The following is a 23,403-nucleotide window of genomic DNA, read 5'->3' as shown; positions in this document are numbered from 1 at the left end:
TTTCTAATCAATGGAGCAATTATTTTTTATTTCTTGCCCACCTTTGGAGTTACATCATGGCAAGGTAACTACACAACCCAAACCTCTACCAAAGTGGTCTTACCCTTTAAGGTTTAAATCAAACATGGCACATTCAAGGCAGAATGATGTCACTTTATCCATTTCTCACCCCGTAACCATAAAAGGTGCAGAACTTTTTTGATGTTTCCTCCCTACCATACCATGCCAGGCCCCAGACTAACTTGCATTCCTGTGGTGGAGCCCATTCAACTTGCAATGCCATCCTTTTTTGGGCAATGTTCTGATGATATCCTGACTGTATTGTATTCCATGCATTTTGGTTTAACAGGCCGAGAATATTAAAGGTCATTCAGCTATCTGCGTGTAGTGGCGTATATGTAGGCCTACTGTATATCAGGGTTGTCTTAAGTCCCAGGGGTGCCACAGAATACTTTGATAATATTTGGAATTTATCAATATCACTTCAGTTTAACCACAATCTACACCAAATCTATTCTCCAAAAATAGCATATTTATAAGCTCACAACACGTCAGCTTGTAGATCTGCTTGTAGATGAGCTTGTAGATCTTGTAGATCTGCTATTTTTGGTGAATGTTCCCCTCAGAATATGGATGCTGGCTCAAGTGGTTAAACGTCATGTATGAAGTTATTTTCAATCTGTCCTAATGGAAACGTATGTCCTCTCAAGTTTTCCTCGTAACATACTGTATTTTAGGGGGAAATATTTACCTATTTACGTACTGTAATAATAAGACATAAATGTAAGGTGCTATAATTCAGCGGTGCCGTGGGTGAAAAAGTTATTTACAGGGGTGCCCTGAGCTGAGCCAAAACGGTTTGAGAACCACTGCTGTATATACTGTACTGCTGTGCTGACTACTGAGAGAGTTTATCATCTATTCAGCTTAAATTCGCTCTTCATCGGATAGACTTGTATGGGAGAGAGGCGGGACTTCACAGCCGGGAAGGGCGTTCTTTTTGCGGTCAGCCCGAGCAGAGTCATTCCAAGGGGTGGGTCCTCCGGCGCAGAAAGGAAAACCCACCTTTTTCATTGTTAGGGGACACGGTGGAATGTGATGGTTTGATCCTACAGCACAGGGAGGGGAATGTAGAGAGGAAAGGAAAGGAACAACGAAAGCAACTCGGGGAGTGAAGAAAAAAAAACATCCCCCTGTGTCTATGAAGAAGAATATGTGGAAGAACTTATGCTCAACGACACAGTCGTTTGCCCGCACGAACTCTCCTCCGACACGAATCGTGTGAAGTTGTGGATTACCTGCCCCTCTCTTTATTTCCCATCGGATCTATAACGGGTGAGTTAAGACGTAACTGTGCCTGTGGACTGTATGGTGTTTTTTTTAAAGATGAATTCGGTGCTAACGGTTCAGATTGAGCGGCTTCCTGAGTTCGACACAGAGTCGGGACTCGGGACTGCAGAACTCTTCTGCGGCAAGTTTTTGCCAGTGTTGCCATGTCGGCTTATTATAAGTGACTTTGGTCTTGCTTTTCTGTAAAGTCGCTTGTAAATAGTGGTGGTTGTGGTGTTTTGGGCTTGTTTCTTAAGTGTAGTTGCTTATTTAGGTTTGCTTCCAAATTCTTCAATTATTATTTCTTGGTTCTCAAATATTTTCATGTTAATGTTTTGTGCCATGCAGGGAGCATTTGTGTTGTTAGAATGTTTCAAAAACATTCCAGATATTCACACATTTTGTTGCAAGAGTTTGTGAAAATAGCACATCTATAGCACATCTACAAGGCTTGAAGATGTCCTATTTAAAAAAAATATATAGGTTTAATAAAGTGCTCATGTGGCCTAAGTTGCTTCTTTTGGGCTTGTTTTACTAGACCTGGTTGCTTATTTCTCTCGCAAAACCTGGCAACACTGTTTTTTTCTTCTTTTTTTTTTTACCCCTCCTCCCCTTGTGTTAAAAGGAAGCATAGGATAGGAGTCATAGGACGGACTGCGGCGAAAACCAGGTGGTGAAATGTAGCGGTTCCCACACCACTTACATCTTTTTAAAAAAAAATCTAAATCACAGCGATTAACATGTGTACAATTATGTGGCAAGCCAAAACATGCCTTCATATATATTATATATTCTATCGCTAGCCACTACTACACATTATTATATTTGACTGAGCATAAACAATCCTGAACCCCCGTATGTACGTCACCATTCAGAGCAGGAGCATGTATTGGTATTTTAGGGATTTTTTCTTTTCAACTTTAAAAAAAATCCTAGAATTCTTTCTCTCTTGCTCTTTCTGTTTTATTAATTTATACTAATATAACACACACAACAGTGAGCTCATTTAAATCTAGATGTTATAACCTACCACACGAGGAAATGTTTTTTTTCTTCTTTTCTTCTTCTTCTCCCATTTCCCAGTACATTACAAGTGAACAGGAAAGGAATGTTTAGGTTACAGCTGTAACAATGTAGCAAGCTGCAAACTGCCAGTGGTGAAAACTAACTAAGTACTGTACATTTACTCAAGTACTGTACTTCTACTCCACTACATCTCAGTGGCAAAAACATATACTTTTACTCCACTGCAATTATTTGAAAACCTTAGTTACTAGTTAATTTGTAAAACATACATTAACCAGTTCAGGATTTTATACATTTGGAAACTTGTGAAATGGGACATTGTGCATAATGAGTACTTTTACTTTTAGTATATATAAAGTATATTTTGATTCCAATACTTGGGTACTTTTACTCAAGTCAATTTTGAATACTGGTACTTTTACTTGTAACAGAGTATTTATACATTACAATGTTGATACTTTTACTTAAGTAAAGAATGTGAGTACTTTCTCCACCACTGCAAACGGCTCATCTTTTACAGTTTAAATGGACTAGTTTTTGTGCTATCCCACGTAGGCTAGAGAGCTTTGGTTAGAGGTCTTGTCTCAAAGGTGCGTTTATTTCCTATAGAATCACAGTTTTTCGTTGTTGTGTGGCATTAGGACGACAATAGCCTCCCTAGATCTGGGCATTATGTCATATTAATAACCTGCCTGACAGCAGTGGGAACAGACTCACTTCAACTTGACCTCTGGCGACGATTCTGTTGTGCTTATGTTTGTCTGTATGGGTATTTGGAAGATGGGCGACTTTGATGCTCAGAGTTAAGGTATTTTTGTACTATATAGTGTGTGTAAGACTGTACTGTCCATGTCTGTGTCTGTGGTGTGGTGTTTGCATGCATGTGTGCAAGTATCGTATGTGTGCTCGTGTCTATGTCAGCAGCAGGAACGGTAGTGGTTGGTGGTGGAATACTAATCTCCCAGGTGGGGCTCGTAAAAAGGCAAAGGCGGGAGGGATATGGAGGGGACCTGCCTTGACCTGTTTCAGACATGAAGGAGGCAACATCACTGATGGCTTTCCAGTAAGGCGCTGCCTCCTTGCCAGCTGCACTTCATACCAGCTTCTGTACCAGCTCTGGTGCTCTGCCACACGGGCCAGCCCCTCATGTGATGGAGGTAACGACACAAGTATCTGCAAGTCAGCTTGGCACAGAGTTCAATGGGCACAGGCTCCTTTAAAAGGGCCTCTAATATGAGAATCAGCTAGAGGATTCATATATAATGTGTGAAGAAGAGGTGACCTTTTTCATGACTGTTCAGTGATCTGTAGGGGCAATACGATAAAAGTTGAAAGTGAAGGAATGTGAAGTGTTTTAAGTGCTCTTTGTTAGGCAGATTGCATGTGATGACTGCTGAATGTTTTAGTCCTGTTCTAGTTGTAGAATTGGACTAACTGTACTCTTTGATCTTTGCACACGTAACATAACTTAACTCAACATGCTTGCTCAGTCCAAAGACAGTCCATACTATTGACACAGAACACGGCTAAATCCTGAGTTGTAATTTAACTCTTGAGTGTACAAATGGACCCATAACACTCAGGACTTAACTGTGAAGGAGTGTCACCACACAGCTACTAGAGGACTTTGTCTTCTTGAAGGTGACTTTATGACTAAAAGCGTGAAAGTAAAGCAAAGATCATAGATTGTATAATGTATTGTGACCTGTTTGATAACTGTCACCTGCTGTTGCAAAGTAAAGCCTAATTTATGATCGTGTGGCCTGCGATGCGACACGTTGTGGTGCAAGCTTAGCTTGAAGATCAGTTATTTTAGGCAAGCAACAGTGTCGTGCGATTGGAGTATAAATTAAGCCTAATAATTCTCTGCCCTCTTCTCTTTTATGACCTCGGGCCATACCACGCACGATTGGTTTTCCACTTCATGGAACGTTGTAACCGCCCAATGAAACTGCCTGTGCTGCTTTGGGCGAAACCAAAAACTCATCATTATGGGTGTCCAATAAGGGTAATTATCAGACTAAGCGTTGGACCTGGGGATTACGGTGTGGCTAAATGACTGCTCTGGGGATTAAATTAAAATATTGCGGTTTTCTGCCTGGGAGAATCAGACCACTGGGCACTTCAGACCCAGCCCAGTGATGCTGGTATTACTGCCACTCTTGCACATCACGGTTTATACAAAATACCGCTATTATTTGTATAGTAGGATCACATAAGTGTGGAATTACGTTGGCATTTATAAATAGTGTATTAACTCTTTGAAAATGAGCTTGAAGCGTAGATGCTTTGCTGTTTCCAAAGTGGATAGAGGCACAATCCCAGGAACATCTGAGCTGCTTTTCTGTGATCATTTGGAAATACAAACAGGGGGGGAAATTACATTTCAGAGTAACTCGGTTGCACTGTAGAGTTATTATCTACACCAGGGTGAATGTATAAATATGAGTAATTATCTGAGCCAGTGCTTTTAACACTTTTTACGAATACAGAGAGATAGATAGACAGATATACATTCATACATGGACAGAATGAGAAAGACTGGCATATTGAGCCTGACCGTTGTTAGCCACTTTCAGCCTGGCATTCTTATTTTGTCACCGGCGAACATTTTAAAATAACAGATCTACATGCTTGTTGATCAGCTATTTTAGCTATTTTCGAAATACACCATCGTAAGACGTATAAACTGGGGGCTTAAGTGGTCAGATCAGGCTCTGTGTTCCTCTAGGTCTAGGAACAGTTAGGATAAAGTGTATGCTGTGTGTTCCTCTAGGAACAGCTAGGATAAAGTGTATGCTGTGTGATCCTCTACCTCTAGGAACAGTTAGGATAAAGTGTATGCTGTGTGTTCCTCTAGGAACAGTTAGGATAAAGTGTATGCTGTGTGTTCCTCTAGGAACAGTTAGGATAAAGTGTATGCTGTGTGTTCCTCTAGGAACAGTTAGGATAAAGTGTATGCTGTGTGTTCCTCTAGGAACAGTTAGGATAAAGTGTATGCTGTGTGTTCCTCTAGGAACAGTTAGGATAAAGTGTATGCTGTGTGTTCCTCTAGGTCTAGGAACAGTTAGGATAAAGTGTATGCTGTGTGTTGTGTTCCTCTAGGAACAGTTAGGATAAAGTGTATGCTGTGTGTTCCTCTAGGAACAGTTAGGATAAAGTGTATGCTGTGTGTTGTGTTCCTCTAGGACCAGTTAGGATAAAGTGTATGCTGTGTGTTCCTCTAGGAACAGTTAGGATAAAGTGTATGCTGTGTGTTCCTCTAGGAACAGTTAGGATAAAGTGTATGCTGTGTGTTGTGTTCCTCTAGGAACAGTTAGGATAAAGTGTATGCTGTGTGTTCCTCTAGGAACAGTTAGGATAAAGTGTATGCTGTGTGTTCCTCTAGGAACAGTTAGGATAAAGTGTATGCTGTGTGTTCCTCTAGGAACAGTTAGGATAAAGTGTATGCTGTGTGTTCCTCTAGGAACAGTTAGGATAAAGTGTATGCTGTGTGTTCCTCTAGGAACAGTTAGGATAAAGTGTATGCTGTGTGATCCTCTAGGAACAGTTAGGATAAAGTGTATGCTGTGTGAGCCTCTAGTAACAGTTACTGTAGGTTAAAGTATGTCACTGAGTGCACAAGCAGAAGTGACGTACAGTTTAACCCATATATCTTATTATTCTGTAAACAGATAGCCCAGATAGAATTAGGCCTGGCTTGTGGGGATGTGTGGTAGTTAGCTATTCATAGTGATAGACTTTCACTTTTAGCTCCAGGCAATAACCCTCTCCGCCAGGAATAGATGACTGATAGATTCACACAGGGCACAGGATGATGTTTGGAGCATTCAAGAAAGCGTCTTCCTTGAAATAGCACAGACGAATCATGATCTCTTACAGAGGCTTTGTATAAAAAGCCCACACACAGCTGTGTGTGTGTGTGTGTGTGTGTGTGTGTGTGTGTGTGTGTGTGTGTGTGTGTGTGTGTGTGTGTGTGTGTGTGTGTGTGTGTGTGTGTGTGTGTGTGTGTGTGTGTGTGTGTGTGTGTGTGTGTGTGTGTGCGCTTTCTGATAATGTAATAATGGGTTCAGTATCCGGGACAGAGACTGCTGTTGACAATACGCAGGCCAGCTGGACCCACTGTTGTCTGTATGTCTAATAAGTGTTGGCCGGCCAGCCATAAAGATGTGTCTGTGCAATAAAAGAAAACATACGTAAAGGGTTGCAATATGTTTTTTTTTATGTCTGCACATTATACCTCATGTGTGTGTGCCTACCAACAGTGGCTGTGTTATTGGTCTTAAAGCTGCCCTCATGTGTTTTTGGATGTTTTTGTTTACTGCAGACACCCAGGGAATGTTTCTTCTATTCTCCCCTTTGCTTCTTCTCTCCTGACTCTCCTGTACAATTCCCTTCTTCCCTGCGTCTTTCCTTCTTTCTCCCATCTCCTTTTCCTGCTCTTTTACCCTCCTCCTTTTCCTCCATCTCGACCTTTTTCTCTGCCTCCTGTGTGAAGCTTTTCTCCCCTCTCCCCTCTTCCTGCCTGCCCGCCCTCCGTGCCAGCTTTCTTTATCAGTTGTGGGCTGGTGGAAGGGCAGGGCTCTGTGATTTCAGCTGGAGTTCAAACTACTTGAACTGAGTTTTTGGGTGGGGTAGGGGTTGTGTGTGTGTGCGTGTGTGTGTGTGTGTGTGTGTGTGTGTGTGTGTGTGTGTGTGTACTTGCCAAATACTGCTCTGTTTCAGCTGTCATATGCAGCCTGGCTGTGTGGAGGGGAAAGTGCCGTATGTACCCTTAGGTGTTCATGAATTGTCTAACCCTGTTTAGATTTCTTCTTCTTTTGTGTATCGGCATCAAATGTCCTACTCTGTGTCTTGCAGCCACGCCCTCATCTCTGGTCCAACTAGGAAGAGGCCTTCCTCTGAAGGTGGTCTATACAGGGGACAGGTGTTGACTATGTGATCGACAGTCTACTCAAGCTCCCCGCACTCGCATGCTGCGCAGTCTGCCAGGCCCCACTTGCCGTTAGCGTGCTTTGCAATGCAGTGCGTTTAGATTTTTTTATGCATCTTTTAACACTTTTTAATTATTAAAATGATTAAAATCAGCTACGTAATTGCCGATACCGATGTCGCCAAAACGGTTCAGTAATGGCCAATAGCACTGTGTGCTGGTCTGGCTGTAGTGTGCGTGCTTGCGTGTTTCTGCCAATGTGATTTTTGTATAGCTCCCAGCTATATGTTTATCTGTTGTCACATACTTGAAAGTGAGAATGTCAGTCAGTCATCAGGTAGCCTCAGCCTTCAGAGTGTTCACACTCTTGTTCTGTCCCTCATTAATACACACACACACACACACACACACACACACACACACACACACACACACACACACACACACACACACACACACACACACACACACACACACACACACACACACACACACACACACACACACACACACACACACACACACACACTCTTCATGCATGCAGTCCATTCCAATAGATCTCTAGCTCTACAAGACTTCCATGGTGAGGGGAGAACAGAATCTGTTGACCAAACATCTCTCAGTGTGTGAGAAATCAGTGTGGCAGCCCTCTGCTGTGAAGCTGCCCTTGTTATTGGTCCTTAAACGTGACAAACGGCCCCCTCATTACTGGGTGCCGTGGTGGGGCTCTGGCAGACCTCTGTGTCAGGCGGCAGTGAGGCCTCAGTACTTTGCCCAGTTGCAGGTGACAGTGGATTTGCAGGAGCGAGGGGGCTCGCCATCAGGGAGGTCTGAGTACTGAGTTCTGTTGGCATACTGTTGATATGACAGCAGGGGGTTTGTTATAATATTATGTCAGTGGGTGATTATTGGATTTGGAGAATTAGAGTGTTATAAATTATAAGGTCTTCAAATTCAAATGATTGACCATGAAATAATGCCAACATATTCAATTATTCCCATGACCAGACAGATTAAATGTTGAAGTACCCCCCCCCCCCCCCCCCCCATAAATACATAAATGAAATCAGTGAAGCCTTTAGCTTCAACCATCTCTACTCTTACTCTTTCCATGCCCCTCAGGCCCTCAAAGTGACACATTTATTGTGCCTCATACTCTTTTATGTTCAACAAGCTTGCTATCCAGTCATGTTAGCAAGCTTGGCAGACTCACATTGTCTTTCCTTATAATTATGCAGAAAACCCCATGGCTCAATTGAAGGCTATATTTGAGCAGCATTCCCAATTATGCTTGTAAATCTGCCACTGCCCTTGAGGGTGACAATCCATCGGCTAGCAAGCCAAGAGGATAACATGATAGTTTGTTATGCTTTGAGCTTGCAGCTGCTAATACAGACGTGGCAACAAACATACAGTATATAAATTGAGATGTTCAGAACAACCCCAGTCCCATGCTGTGTCTTAAACTGCATTCTGGTCTTCATTCTATCCACTTTTTAAACTGGTTTAGATCTATGTATACAAGAGCGGTTGTACCAATAGGATCTGGAGGAGGAACGTGATTCGAGACATCTTTTATGGTGAGTTATAAAACGGGCCATAGACGCACTGTGAAGTGTGCTGACTGTAAACAGATGTCTTCAGTTCTCCCCCATCAGTATTCCTCAGGAATTATCCACAGGTTGTAATGTTGACTCTTACCAGACTTCCACAGTGCCTCATCGCCCCATATTTCAGGAATTCTTATTTATGTGCAGCGGCAGCCATAGCTCCCCTGTAGCTCTGCCTGCAACCAGTCCACTGACCTGCTGTACACCAATTGAAGGCTTTGTGAAATAAAGCATGTTATACTAAAAGAAAGAGAGAGAGAGAGAGAGAGAGAGGTACCACCATGTCATCATCTGGTCTTCATTTGGGCTCCCCAACGGTCCACCATTTCCTTATCACAAGGACACAGACAGACGTACAGTCTGTCAATGTTGTGTCCATTGATGCCACACCAGAATGTAATTATGTTTTGCGGTTTCTGTTGCTTGATGAGTCACATATGTGTGATAGTTTTCCACCAGCACTGCCTCTGGTGGCGGCCTCTGCAGTCCGAGTCCAGGCCAAAGAATCTTTTTTTTTAAATTATAAAGCTATTTACATTTTGACACAGCTATTTAGTTTATTTAAAAAAAAAAGAAATCAGGGTTAATTTGTTGCATGAGTCTGCTCTATGCCTCTCTCTCCCTCTTGTAATCCCCCTCCTTTCCCACGTAGCGTCAATCTAGCCTAATTACTATAAAACCCCGGCCCAAAATATACATGTGGCTGTTAAGGGATATCTTGGTAGCTGCAGGTGTTAAGTCCTCTAATGTTTAATCAGAGGCCTGGCCAGACCCCATATGGCTGGAGTTTGGACTGCACTACGGTAGTATGTGGGTCATCGTGCTGCTACTGTGTGTTTTGATGTGTTTTCAAGTTGACCTGAAATCATTATTTTCCTCGTGTAGTTTCTTTTTTTACTAAATGGCTGCTGTTATGGGGGAGTTTGGTTTCTGCTGGACATTAGAACAAGTTGTTTTACAGAAGGTCCCCGAGTGCCTGTTTTGTTCCCTATATGTCTCAAAAATGGCTACTTCAACAAACCTGAAAGAGAAGGATGGGGGGGTGGAAGAGAAGCAGACTTCAAGAGTGTGTAGGAGGCACAGCAAGCCAGGGAGAGGGAGGGACTGAGAAGTTTTAACAGGGGAAGAGTTAAAGTTAAAAGACATTTCTTGTAAATTCCTCAGCCACATTTTTTGTGTGTTGTTGTTGAATCTTCTTAACTGGCCAATATTTCCATTGCAGCCTCACTCCTTGTGATTGTTATCAGTTCTCTCTCTCTGTCTGTCTTCCTCTCTTCTGGCTGTTCTCACTAGAGTAGAGCCCCCCCCCCCCCCCCCCCCCTCCTCTCATTCTCCTCCCCCGGCTTGGTCGAGGGGTATTTTTGGAAGTTAATGAAAAGAGAAATCTGAACTGCTTACCCTTAAAAGGCATGTCTGGGTCAGCTGGGTGGAAACTTGTGTTATTAATGTCCTCAACATTTTCTGTGTGAGGTTGCACAAGTGTGTGTATGGGTGTTTGTGTAGTATGTGTGTTTGTTTGAATGCATCACAGGCGTTCACACGCTGGGCACTGTGTAGAACACAGGAATGCTGTGGTTTGGGGGTGCTGGATGTGAGGGAGGGTGGGCTAGCTAGTCTACGTCTTTCAGAGGGGGGAAACGGGGGCATATTTGGCATATTTCAGGAGCCATTCCAGTCTGGTTCAAGGTGCATTCTTCTCCTTCCGAGAGGTCTGGCCGGCTGAATAGCCAGTCAGGAAAGGAAAGGAAAGAAAAGGAAAAGGAAGGTGGACAAAACTCTGTGAGGAACATCACGCTCTACTTCCCTGCAGGGCCACAGGTCCACAACAGTCCGGTCTCATGACACTGTTGCTGGGAGACAGCTGAGACGACGAGTCATTCTTCAGTATTTATTTGGAATCTGTCAGCCAAAAGAGACGCTAACCAGGAGCCCCACAAGATATGAAAATACAAACCCACTTGCCACCTACCCACGCAGACACAGATGTCAAACTCCTGTGTATCAGCACAGTAATATCCATAAAAGGCTGTATTTGGAACCACTGTCCCTTACTCAGTGGTAGGTTTGTGTGTTTTGGGTCCCATCACTAGAATTTAATGAATGTTTATGTGTGGGAGCACAGTAATAAGTCTCTTTCAACTCCTCTTCCATGGCTTCGTAGTTAAACAAATGCTCCCAACCCTCTCGTTCTCTCTGCTAGGATTTGTGTTGTTTTGGTCTGTTATTTTCAGCTGGTAGCCTTGACATCTGGCTGAGTGTACAGTGGTTCTGTTTGGTGGTGCCGGTCCAGTGTCCAGCGGAGGTCCGGTCATCCTGAGGTCATGGTCTGGTTCTGAGGGCATCCAGATGTGTCCTAACACCCGTAAGCTTGGTATTTAGATACAGTAGATACTTGGTACTCTTATATCGTGATTTGTGCAATACAGGCAATACACCATAAGATCACCAGGGGCATCAGAGAGAGGGGTGGTGGGTGGTGTCATATACGGTAAAGATTTGCCATGCACAAGGTTGGAGGAATTACGGTAATCCGGAAGGCATCGCCTGTTGTTTTGGTTTTGAGACGGAGTTGGACCTGTTGCTTGCAGAGATGGAAAGATTTATTTGAGACGTGGCGTTAAGTAATTGTATTCTTGAAGGTGTAGGCAGAAACATTTTGTGTGGTATAAAATGCATAAATTGAATGCTATTTTTAAACTTTACTTGAAGCAGTCAATGACCACTTCAAGTAAACCACTTATACTAGTAACATTATAATGGATTATAACAGTGATTATAATGCATTATACAATTTTTATGATGTATTAACTCATTGATTGCCCAAATTATTATTATCTATTTCTGGCCTTTATGATTTTTATTTTTTTGTTTTTTCAAAGTAAAAAAAAAGGGCTTAGGAAGCGAGATACAGCCTTTTTATGTTATAAGTTAAACAAGGAGTGCAAATCTTCAAATAATGATATCTTGTTTTTTTTTCTATGTTTTTCAAAAACACGTTAAACACGTTAATGGCACGTTGCACCATAGCGGTAAAACACGTGAAACACGTTAATGGCACTCAATGAGTTAAGAAGACTATGAGAATTATAATACACTATCCTCCTGGCCAAAATAGAAAGTCAGTGTGTGACCAGTAATTATGATGTACTATGATACTTGACCTTATAAGTCACTATAACAGGCTTTATAATGTGTTATGATTGCATTATGAGTGCTTATAACTGTAATTTTAATGTTCTGAGACAATTATAATGCATTTAGACCTTATAAGTAATTAGGCTTAATAAGTAATTACGGTTGGCTATTATTCAATATATATATATGGCAATATATGATTCAATCTAGTATAAAAGTTCAGCAAAAACAAAATGTGTTTTTCAAACTGATTTGCACATCTTCTGTTTTGTCAAAACATCGGTAATCTGAGGTCTAACCCTCTTCAATGTTGGGATCGGCATGGGACCCAAAAATCTGGCATCGGTTGGGCTCTACATCAAATACTGAATGTCTCTCACATAAGATGATAAACAAGTTGTTCCTGCTAGAAGGTGGCTGACACACATTGTGTGGTGATGGAAGCCTGAAGAATATTGATTACATTTTGCCTGAGGTACCACCTCCTCAGAGCTGCCTCTTCTGTCCTGATAAAATTCATGTAAAACCGGATGGAACATAGGTAGGCAAGTTGTGAGTCTGTTAATTCCTTCCCCATCCTTCTGCCCTTTAACTTGTTCCATACTGACCGTGTTTGTGTATCAGATTCCTCAGCCAGCAGGATTCCATTCTGAACTAGAGAGAGAGAGAGGGATGGAACGATGAGTACAAGATCCACAGAGGCTGGAGACGGAGGAGCGGGGAAGCAGCAGGCTACCTGTAAAACATGACTTTTATAATGATCGGTAGCTGTGATTTATCTGTTCCTTGAGAAAGAAGGAGAGGTAAAATAAAGGGGGATTGTGTAACAGAGCAGCCCTGGACCAGCAGGAACTTGGAGCACCCAGCAACCGATCAACTAACCCCACACAGAGTCGGGGCTAATTTATATCGGAGGACCAAGTATACGTTTACCATTAGATTGCCACAGGGCCTGTGCAGACAGACTAGTAGGTTACAGCGTATGGTGGTAATTCAGTGGTCCTGTCCTTCTCATTTGGACTAACTTTGTTAATGTCACTCTGCCTAGGGGGTAACGAACGTGTCCTCGGATCTGTGTGTCACGGTGAACAAACATAACAGCCCCCCCCCCCCCCGTCTGTCTCTCTCCCAGTAAAAGGCGAGAGAGAGAGAGAGAGTGGAAAATGGTCTGAGAAAAAGACAACAGAGTTTGGGAGTGTGGTGAGGGAGGGATGGAGGAAGGGATGATGACTCAGACACCTGTGTCAACATCCTCAAAAGTGGCATTCAGAGACATACTTCCTTGATATCCAGTTAGAGGCCCATACCATGTAGACAGCCCTGTGCAGTCTGTGGGGTAAGAGGAGCGTGAAGTGTGTGTGTGTGTGTGTGTGTGTGTGTGTGTGTGTGTGTGTGTGTGTGTGTGTGTGTGTGTGTGTGTGTGTGTGTGTGTGTGTGTGTGTGTGTGTGTGTGTGTGTGTGTGTGTGTGTGTGTGTGTGTGTGTGTGTGTGTGTGTGTGTGTGTGTGTGTGTGTGTGTGTGTGTGTGTGCGTGCGTGCAGGGTGACTGACGCACGCACATCGCACGCACACGCACAGGAATCTTCTTAACACACTGTTTACCAAAGCTAAAAAGTTTGGGAACCACTGCTCTAACACATGGCTGGGTGGCCTGCTGGTTAGTGAGACTTTCCCTGCAATCTGAAGAACACACACGTTTGTTCACATCCCCCACAAGAAAGAGAGTGTTCCTGTCAAACATTCTGGTCAAGACACTGAACCCCTGCCATTGTAAACATCAGGAAAATGTGCCAAAAATAAAAAGGTAATAGATCAGATTTACTTCACTCAAAAGTCCATGCATACATGCATGCATCTATGCACAACTGGCATGTGGACTATTGATAGAGGTGTGTGTGTGTGTGTGTGTGTGTGTGTGTGTGTGTGTGTGTGTGTGTGTGTGTGTGTGTGTGTGTGTGTGTGTGTGTGTGTGTGTGTGTGTGTGTGTGTGTGTGTGTGTGTGTGTGTGTTCTATTTTTGCACAGTAGGTGGTGAGGGGATGACATCAGTGACAGAGTGATAAACTGGTGATGGATGGAAGCCATTTATTCCTGTAGCGCGCACACACACACACACACACACACACACACACACACACACACACACACACACACACACACACACACACACACACACACACATGCACCGGTCCCTCTGACCTGTACTAAGCCAGAGATCTACAAAGCAGCTCTGAAAATAAAATTCCTCCAGCGGATTATTTTTCTTGTGATCAGAAAATATACATGTTCTCCGAGAGAGGAATGTTGAGGCGCCATGGCAACCTGGCCTACCCTTTCCTCTCTCTCTCTCTCTTTCTCCCACTTCCCCCTCTTCTTCTGTTTCCCTGCTCCTCCTGCTTTTAGCTTTTCTGCTTTTACTCTTTTACTAACTTGGATGGGACTTCTTAAACATTAGAACGTTTGCTCGTTGAATGTAAACCCTCGGTTTGTACTTCTGTCTCGTTTCCTTTCTCTTTCTTTTCCACTTGGTTCATTCTTCATCCCACTTAGTCCTCCCCCCCCCCCCCCCCCCCCCCCCCGTTCCTAAATTGCTCGATACAATTCGTTGCATGCCGCGTCGCACACCAAAAATAGCCGATATGCACAAGCTCACAATGCATTGTGCTGCAATGTGTTGTTGTGAGCTTGTAGATCAGCTATTTTTGGTGCATGACGAGACCGGCGTGCAAGGAAGTATAAATCCTGCTTAACGAAAGCGTAGTTCCCCCCCCATCCTTTTCCCAAAGGCTTCTATCCATCCGTTCATCCATTTATTAGCATGTCTGGTTATAAGGGCTGTCATCATTGTGGTGCTGATGCATACAGAGACAGACAGCAAGAGTTATTTTCAGCCTTTCTCTTTTCCTCCTCTCTCTCTCTCTCTCATTCTCATTCTCTCTTACTCTCTCTCTCTCTCTCTCCCTCTACCTCTCTCTCCTTGGTTTTGATTTTAGAGGGGATCTCCAACATCCATCATCGGGCGCTTGCCTTTGTGAAGGAACCAGATGGGTTTGGGGGGGGGGGGGGTTTAGCTGTTCCTCACGCCAGAGTTGCCTTTGGAACTTCTTCTAGTGCTCGCTGTCCCAAACAGACCTCAGAAACAGACCATGAAAACAAATGCGTCCAGTAGAAACCACTGAATGAACATCTAGTTTAATAGGGAAATAGTAGTCATTGGTGGTGGAGTTGTTTTTGATGGTGGTTAGTAGTAGAAGAATGAGTAGTAGTAGTTGCAGTAGTAGTTGCGGTGCTTTACTATTAAATAAGTGGAATTTTCCTTTAACTTGCCTGAGGCAGGCATTGAAGAATGAAGATGCATGTAGTCCATAATGTTTGCATCCCTAGAACCCTACCTTTCTATTGTTTTTGTATAGTGTGTTGACCTACAAAGAGTGGACTGTTAACCTTCACAATGACATTAGGTGGGTTGCTGAGGCTGTTAGTGTGCACACACACACACACACACACACACACACACACACACACACACACACACACACACACACACACACACACACACACACACACACACACACACACACACACACACACACACACACACACACACACACACACAACTACAGGGAAACTCACAGACAGAGACCATATGCGAGTCATCAACACTCCACCATCTGGTGGGCTCTCCATCTCTGTCCATGTCTCTGTCGCTCTCTCTCTACCTCTCTGCCCTTCTCTCTCTCTCTCTCTCTCTCTCTCTCTCTCTCTCTCTCTTTCTCTCTCTCTCTCTGCCCTCTTTTTCCTTCCTCTTCATTCTTTCTCTCTGTGCCCATAATAACTGCACTTTATTGCAAAATCAACAAACACTTGGTTAACTCTTAGCACCGTGTCTTATAACACAGACATCATTGAACGAGAGCTATATATTTAGTTGCAGTTAATGAGATCGCTGTAAGCCTTTATATTATATTTTTCCATGATCCCATTGAGGGCGATTAACTCTGTCAGATGTGATTGGTTTATTGGTCAGCATTCACCCATCGGAGGATAAAGCCCTTCCTACTTACATGCATGGAATGTCTGGCTCACCTTCAGCAGAGGTGTGTGTGTGTGTGTGTGTGTGTGTGTGTGTGTGTGTGTGTGTGTGTGTGTGTGTGTGTGTGTGTGTGTGTGTGTGTGTGTGTGTGTGTGTGTGTGTGTGTGTGTGTGTGTGTGTGTGTGTGTGTGTCAGGAGACATAAGGACACAAACACATGAGAAATTGAGAACACACACTCGGACTCAAACGTACAGAGAGCCCCACAGGAATCCTATAACACTCCCAAGTCCGCGAGTGGCTCCTTTGTGCACTGTGGAACATTGTGGAATACCAGGCATGTTTTATGATCCAGCATTTATCCGTCTCCCTCTCTTTTCCCCCTGAGTCTGGGTTTATTTGTCAAAGCAGACTCCCTCTTCTCCTTACCCTCCCTGAGTGGAACAATGCCAGCTCGTGGCTTTACATGATAGCCTCGCCTGGATTGCGAGGTTTACACTGTGTGCTCTGTGTTGCAGAGACATACTCTGCTCAGCATCCTCCTTTAGTCTTAACCACTTAACCCATTATGACCTGAGACCGATTCTACAAATGCCTTCTAAATCCTTATCAACGACCCCCAAAATTATATGTATTTGGCCGCGGACCCCCATGTCAAAATATATTGTTCCAGGGACCCCCAGAAGCAAAGATTTGAGTTACAAATGTTCGCTTTAAAAATGTATATATTCAAAGATTTGCTGAAATGTTCACGATTTAAAAAGAAATAGCAGATGATCAGATCTACAAGCTCGTAGCGCTATGAGCTTGTATATCTGTTATTTTTGAATAGCCAAAGAAATCGAAAATTACACGGATGCGTTCCCGGTTTTAATGGGTTAAATCCCAGCATCCGTATTGTGGGGAAAGCTTTCGTTGAAAGTAGCAGATCGACAAGCTCACAACAACGTTAATTGACGTTGTGAGCTTGTCGTTTGGGCATTTTCAGCTAAAGTTTTCCTCACAATAATAGAAAACAGAAAATACACTAGTATAGAGCCCTGGGAGACTCCGCTCAACCATAATGGGGTTTAAGTGGTTAAGCCTGATTTATACTTGGTTGCGCAGCAGTGCATCGAAAACAGCTGATCTACAAGCGTGGGCTTGTAGATCAACTATTGTTGGTGTACAACACGTGCAGACATCAGGATCTGTCCGTGTGTCTGTGCGTGTGTGCGGATGCACCTTCTCCCTGTGTGTCACTTTTATAGACGGGTCTACCAGATGTGGTTGTGTGCATTTTCATTTGCCTGGTCAAACAAGGGCACAGTGGCACTTGGTGCCAGAGGTTGAGAAGACCAATTTATATTTTGCTGCATGACCGTGTTAGTTGAAAGTATTAGTAAATTAGCCCTAATGCTGTGTTCACATGGCCAGATACAAAGACACAACAATACACAGCATATTTGTCGCTCTGTCGCTTTGTATCTGTGTTGCTCAACACGGTCGTTGACGTCATCAAGCGATGCGTCATCGGAGCTGCAGTTGTAGTTTTGTATCTTTTGTAGCAGCTGCAAAGGTCGGATGTTTCTTTGTATCTTCATGTCACTGGCTTCCATTGAAAATGAATGGTAGACTGTATCTTTGTATCTGCCCACGCAGCATAAGAGCAAACACTCTCACACTCACTTGTACCGTGTTTGTACTCTCTATCCATATTGTACTTGTTTTATCCCCCCCGACCCCCCTTCATGTCTCCCTTTTCATACCTTTCCATATCCCCCTGAAAGGCTCTCACCCACTTGCACCTTTCCTGTACTCTCTCTCCCCCTATCTCTGTCGGTCTCTGTCTCTCTGTCTCCCCCCCCCCCCCCTCACAATGGTTCTCCCCCTTTTTAGGTGTTGGTTTTTGGTGAAGAATGCAGTTAAATCATTGTTTTTATCTCTGCAGCCAGTGAGTTCCATCTGGTCTCTCTCGTCCATGCCAAGCCTCTGAGACGCAATTGACCTTAAAAGGAAACAGTAACTGCCTATCAACTAACTCTGTGCTACCAGTCGAGGACCGAATGTCTCCCTGCTGAGACCTGGAGCAGGACTGATGATTACTAAAAGGCAGAAAAATGGGGATATGTCTTTAAGTACTATTTAATGTATGCACAGGAATATCCCCGGCACACGCAGGTAAAGTAAGTAGGTCGGAGTGGCTTAGGTGGAAAAAGAAACAAGTCAACAGATATGATATGGCTATTCTTAAATCTGTTCAAAACCTTTGTTTAGCTGACAGACCTAGCACTCCAGGAGCTGTCTGTTAATAATGTGAAATATATCGGACTCTGATCCCATGCTTTGCATTTAGAGATGTTTCTGGTAAACCAAATATGACACATCAGGTATTTACAAACCAGTTTGTCATCTCCTTTCCATGGATCTGACATCCTGACCCCACGTCTCCGTTCTTCACATGCCTGCTAACAGAAACTTTGTTAGCACCGCCCATCAGCTCCACCCTAGAAGTTTGTATGAATATTATTTAGACTGTGATATTAAAGACAAGACAATAATGTTAAAAGCAATGTGATCCTGTGTCACACCAGCACACTTTTAAAAGGGAACTGTTGTTTGAATAGCAGAGACATTGTTATGATCGATCGTTTTAATGATTCACCTTTGGTATCTGTGTAAAATTTTGCGTGTGCCGCCGAGGATTTGGGGGGTCAGCAGTGCCGAGTGGGAATTCGGTCGAACCAGCGGTTGTGGAGAACCGAAAATCTGTGTCTGTCTGTCTTGGGTCTGTGGAGGACGCACTGAGTGTGGGAGGGGTGTATGCACCATCAGCTGTGGTGTAAAGTAACTAAGTACATGTACTCAAGTACTATACTTCAGTACAATTTGGAGGTATTTTTGACTTTCTTCAGTATTTACACTTTTTTCTTCTACTCCACTACAATTATATGAAAACTGGTTACTAGTTACTTTGTAGATTTTGATTATTATTACAAAACACACTAAGCACTTCAGCCCTATATATATTATATATATATATATTTCGGCCATTTGAAAATAGCAAATCTACAAGCTCACAATGCGTCACGATGCGACGCATTGTGAGCTTGTAGATCGGCTTGTAGGTCGATTGTAGATCGGCTATTTTCAAAGGATTTTTTATACATTTTGAACTTGTGAAATGGGACATTCTGCACAATGAGTACTTTTAGTTTTTTGTTGTACTTTAGGTATATTTTGATGCCGATACTTTCGTAATTTTACTTAAGTACATTTTTAATACAGGACTCCTACTTGTAACAGAGTATATCTACATTGCAGTAGTGATACTTTTACTCAAGTAAAACATGTGAGTACTTCTTCCATCACTGCCCATCAGCTTCGCTGCCAACCCAACCCATCAGTTTCACAGGTTGGCTGAGCGTTTGTGCCGCTGCACCAATATTAGAGGTAGTGTATAGAATGGAATTAAGACCTTTCGCGTATGTATGCCCATGTACGTTATCAACACTACATCAGCAGTTTTTGATGACATCAAGGATCCCTGTATCTCTAGCGATCAGTCATATGGTAGTGGGTATTGCACTGGGTACTCTGAGAGTGAGTACAACGGGTATTGCATAAACTAGTGGGGCATGCATTAAGTATATTAACTAAGTTGCTGCATTCCCAAATGGCATCATGCCCAAGTAGGCCGGTGCCGTTTAAGCTATTAATCGTATATCTAATGCTATTAGTACTGTGGTAACAGGTATCACACTGGGTACCACAACAATGGGTTCAGCGAGGACAGCAGATGCAACAGGTATTGCATAACTTGGTGGAGCATGCATTCCCAACTTGCATTATTCCCGATTTACATCGTTCCCGACTTGTGTGGTCCCCGAGTAGGCCGGTGTCCGGTCTAGTATTCCCAAATACAAAAGGCAATGTTTTTTTTTTGTTTTACACTTCATCATGATCATGCTAGCATTATTTTCAGTGAGCTGCTGTGACATAGGCTTTTTTACTCTCTCCGTCTCTGCAAGCCACAGGTCCAACGCTGTCTCAAAACCAGAACACATGAATCCCTTCTGCATTCTCCTTTATTGTAAAATTTAGCAGCCATTTGTTTTCAAGTACTAAACACTTTAGCTTGGTTTTGCATTCTCTGCAAGGCCCTAGCTACTGTGGTTGTTGCACTTTGTCATGAAAAATAAACAATTGCAAAGGGCAGCTGCCTGACAGAGGTATTAGGCAGTGTCAATACTAGCGTTGCTATTTGTCATACAGTATTACTTCTGTTGGTATGATGTGAGTGTGATAACGTGCAATACTGCTACATTACCCCATAATCCCTCTCTCAATTCTGTCCTGTCGTTCTTCTCTAACCGTTGTCTGACCTGGGAAGATAGTCTGAGCACTTGCCCTCTTGTTCATGCACAAACAACGTGTTAGTCCTAATATATTATTGTCTGTCATCTGTTGAAGAGAAAGGACTTGAGGGCTATTAAGACATTTAGAACAGGTTTTACCGGTCCGGTCCGAGTTGAAATAGAGGTGGCTCTTTTTTCTCTCTTTTCTTTTCTTTTTCATCTGACATAATTGTCTTTATGCAGGCGGGCGGATGTCGCATACTGAAAATAGCAGCTCTAAAAGCTCACAATGCATTGCAGAGCGACGCATTGTGAGCTTGTAGATTTGCTATTTTTGGTGCGCGACACCGGCACACCACTGAGTATATATAAATCAGGCAATACTTCTTTCACTGGAATGCAAATACCAGCAGGAGGAATGCTGTTCAAAGTCTTAAGTGGCAGCGAATACCAAATCCATCCTTTCGCCCATTCTTCTCTGGCGTTTCCCCTCCCTCCCTCTTCTCCCTTGTTCTTTCCGTCTGTCGTCTTTGTGTATAATCTCTTTACGTCTCTTTCACTCCCCTTCAGCTCCCCCCCCCCCATCTCTCTCTCTCTCTCTCTCTCTCTCTCTCTCTCTCTCTCTCTCTTCCTCTCTGTCTCTCATGGCATCCTGTTCACTGTGTTTGATTTGGGCATTAGTATCCTCCACTGGCAGACAAAACAACCCCAGACCTCTCCAAGCTGCAACCCCCAGCCTACACACACACACACACACACACACACACACACACACACACACACACACACACACACACACACACACACACACACACACACACACACACACACACACACACACACACACACACACACACACACACACACACACACGCAAACTATCCCTTCTGCTAATCACTCACAGGAAATGGGCTCCCATGCAAACGAGGCCCGCCTGGCTAACGGAGCCCTGTGTGGAGTTTTTTTTTCTTTTTCAGGCCTTGAAATGTTCCCCAGTCGAGGAAATTGAACATGATCTCTCTCTTTCCCCTTCTCTCGTTCTCCCCCCCCCCCCCCCTCCACCCACACCCCTACCCCATCTCCATGTTTTTACTTGATGTGGTTCCTTGCCTTTTTTTTATTTTATGACTGTTTAACACAGTCTCAGTTTGAATCCATCCTTTTTTTTTGTGTGTGTGTGTGTGTGTGTGTGTGTGTGTGTGTGTGTGGGGGGGGGGGGGGGGGGGGTTGGTCTGTAAAACATTTAGATTATTCTGATTAACGGGGGCATACAGAATCACTCCTCTCTGGGAGGCTTCATTCGGAGAAGCTATTTTACATGTAAGTCTAGCAATGTGCGATAAGGTTGGCAGTTTAAAAATGTCTTAAGTCGAAGGCATTTGCAGCTGTAAACACTAACCTTCACTTAACGTAGAATTATTGAGGGGGATCTATGTCTACTGTGTGTGTGTCAGTGTGTGCATTGCTCTCTGAAGGAAATTGTAGTCTTCCACTGTGCTCATGGTATCAGTGTATTTACATTCAAGTAAAACATCTCCTTGAAGTGCGCCGTGTGTGTGTGTGTGTGTGTGTGTGTGTGTGTGTGTGTGTGTGTGTGTGTGTGTGTGTGTGTGTGTGTGTGTGTGTGTGTGTGTGTGTGTGTGTGTGTGTGTGTGTGTGTGTGTGTGTGTGTGTGTGTGTGTGTGTGTGTGTATGTGTATGTGTATGCATTTGTGAGGGTGTGTCTGTGAGCGCACTGGTGCACAATAAAATCCTCAGTGCTAATCTATCCATTTATAACTCTGAAAGTGTACAAATGGAACCAAATCAGACTCAGAGTTAAATTTACATTGAGGATCTTTTCTCTGCGTGTTTATATCTGTGACTCAGTGGCCCTCACACATGAGATATGTCTTTGGAGACTATAGGCCTAAGTGCACAAAACGTACACTCTGATAACTTATCAGCATCTCTCCATTATATGTGTGAGGCTTACACGGTAAAACTGTGTAAATAAGAATTAAAAGTTAGGCATGCTTGTCAAAAGGGATTACTACACAGGGCTGCCCCAGTCAAAAGGGGATTACAACACAATAAAATCCTCAGTATTAAATGAACTCTGAGAGAGTGCCCGTTATGGGTCCATTTGGTTACATTTGTGTACTCCCACAGTTATAAATTGATAAATGAACACTTAGGATTTTACTCTGTAGCCTCTATTGAAAATTGATGAATTGTAATGCTTTTCAACTCAACTTATGTTTATTGGCAATACACATTGGCACCACATAGTACATTAGATATAATTTTTTTGCCCTTTATCTGTAGTTTTCAGTAGAGACAGACCGGAAACAGGGAGAGAGAGATGGGGAGAGACAAAGATCGTCGGGAACGGGCCTCGAATGCATGATGCGCTGTCAGGCTACATTGAAGCCTAGGTGCCCGGACCGCTGCACCAGCCATCCGGGCCGACATACAGTGCTTTATCTTGATTAAAGCTGCAATCCGGATTTTTTTATTTTTTTATTTATTTTACTCATTTTCTCCCCAATTTATTTGACATGCCAATTAATTCCTCCCCTCACACATTTCTGTGTTGAACTTGTCATTGCTGTTGTATCCTACTGGCTCACCTGCCAGTGAGGAGCCTCCACCGCAGGCCCCTGTCCCACTTCTCCTGCCCAACACTCCCTGCTGACAGGTGCCGCCCTAGCCCGTAGCAGTACGTGCAATGACAAATATCACCGGGGCAATTAACTACCACATCATGTTCGGTTTCAAAGCCATAATGTTTATAAAATGAGAGACTTTATTTAAAGTAAACATGTTTTTACTTGACAATTCCTAGTCATGTCTGTTCATTGTTATAAATAATATTTTTTTGTTTATTGTGTTGCTGAAACTTGGTGGTGGGAGCGGACAGCACGGCAACTGCATAGAGTTGCAAATGTTTGGCTATAACCGCCCAATGTTTTAGCTGGGGAGTTTGATCGGTCTCTGAACTATGAATTTCCATGGAGACTC

At 43.3% G+C, this 23,403-nt stretch overlaps 1 protein-coding gene across 2 annotated transcripts in view; it reads left to right on the top strand.

The window, feature by feature from the left end:
* Positions 1-1,074: 1,074 nt before the first annotated feature.
* The window catches only part of luzp1 (leucine zipper protein 1), a 70,623-nt gene continuing 48,294 nt past the window's right edge, over positions 1,075-23,403 (top strand). For both annotated transcript variants that reach the window (XM_084045602.1, XM_084045601.1), the window contains exon 1: positions 1,075-1,335. The gene's annotated coding sequence lies outside the window, so the exon portion shown is untranslated. The remainder of the gene's footprint in view (positions 1,336-23,403) is intronic.

The sequence above is a fragment of the Gymnoscopelus microlampas genome (genome assembly GCF_963454915.1).
Source record: "Gymnoscopelus microlampas genome assembly, chromosome: 20".
NCBI classification, from domain to species: Eukaryota; Metazoa; Chordata; class Actinopteri; order Myctophiformes; family Myctophidae; genus Gymnoscopelus; species Gymnoscopelus microlampas.
Note: the sequence above shows the minus strand (reverse complement) of the source record. Positions and strands in the feature narration are given on the sequence as shown.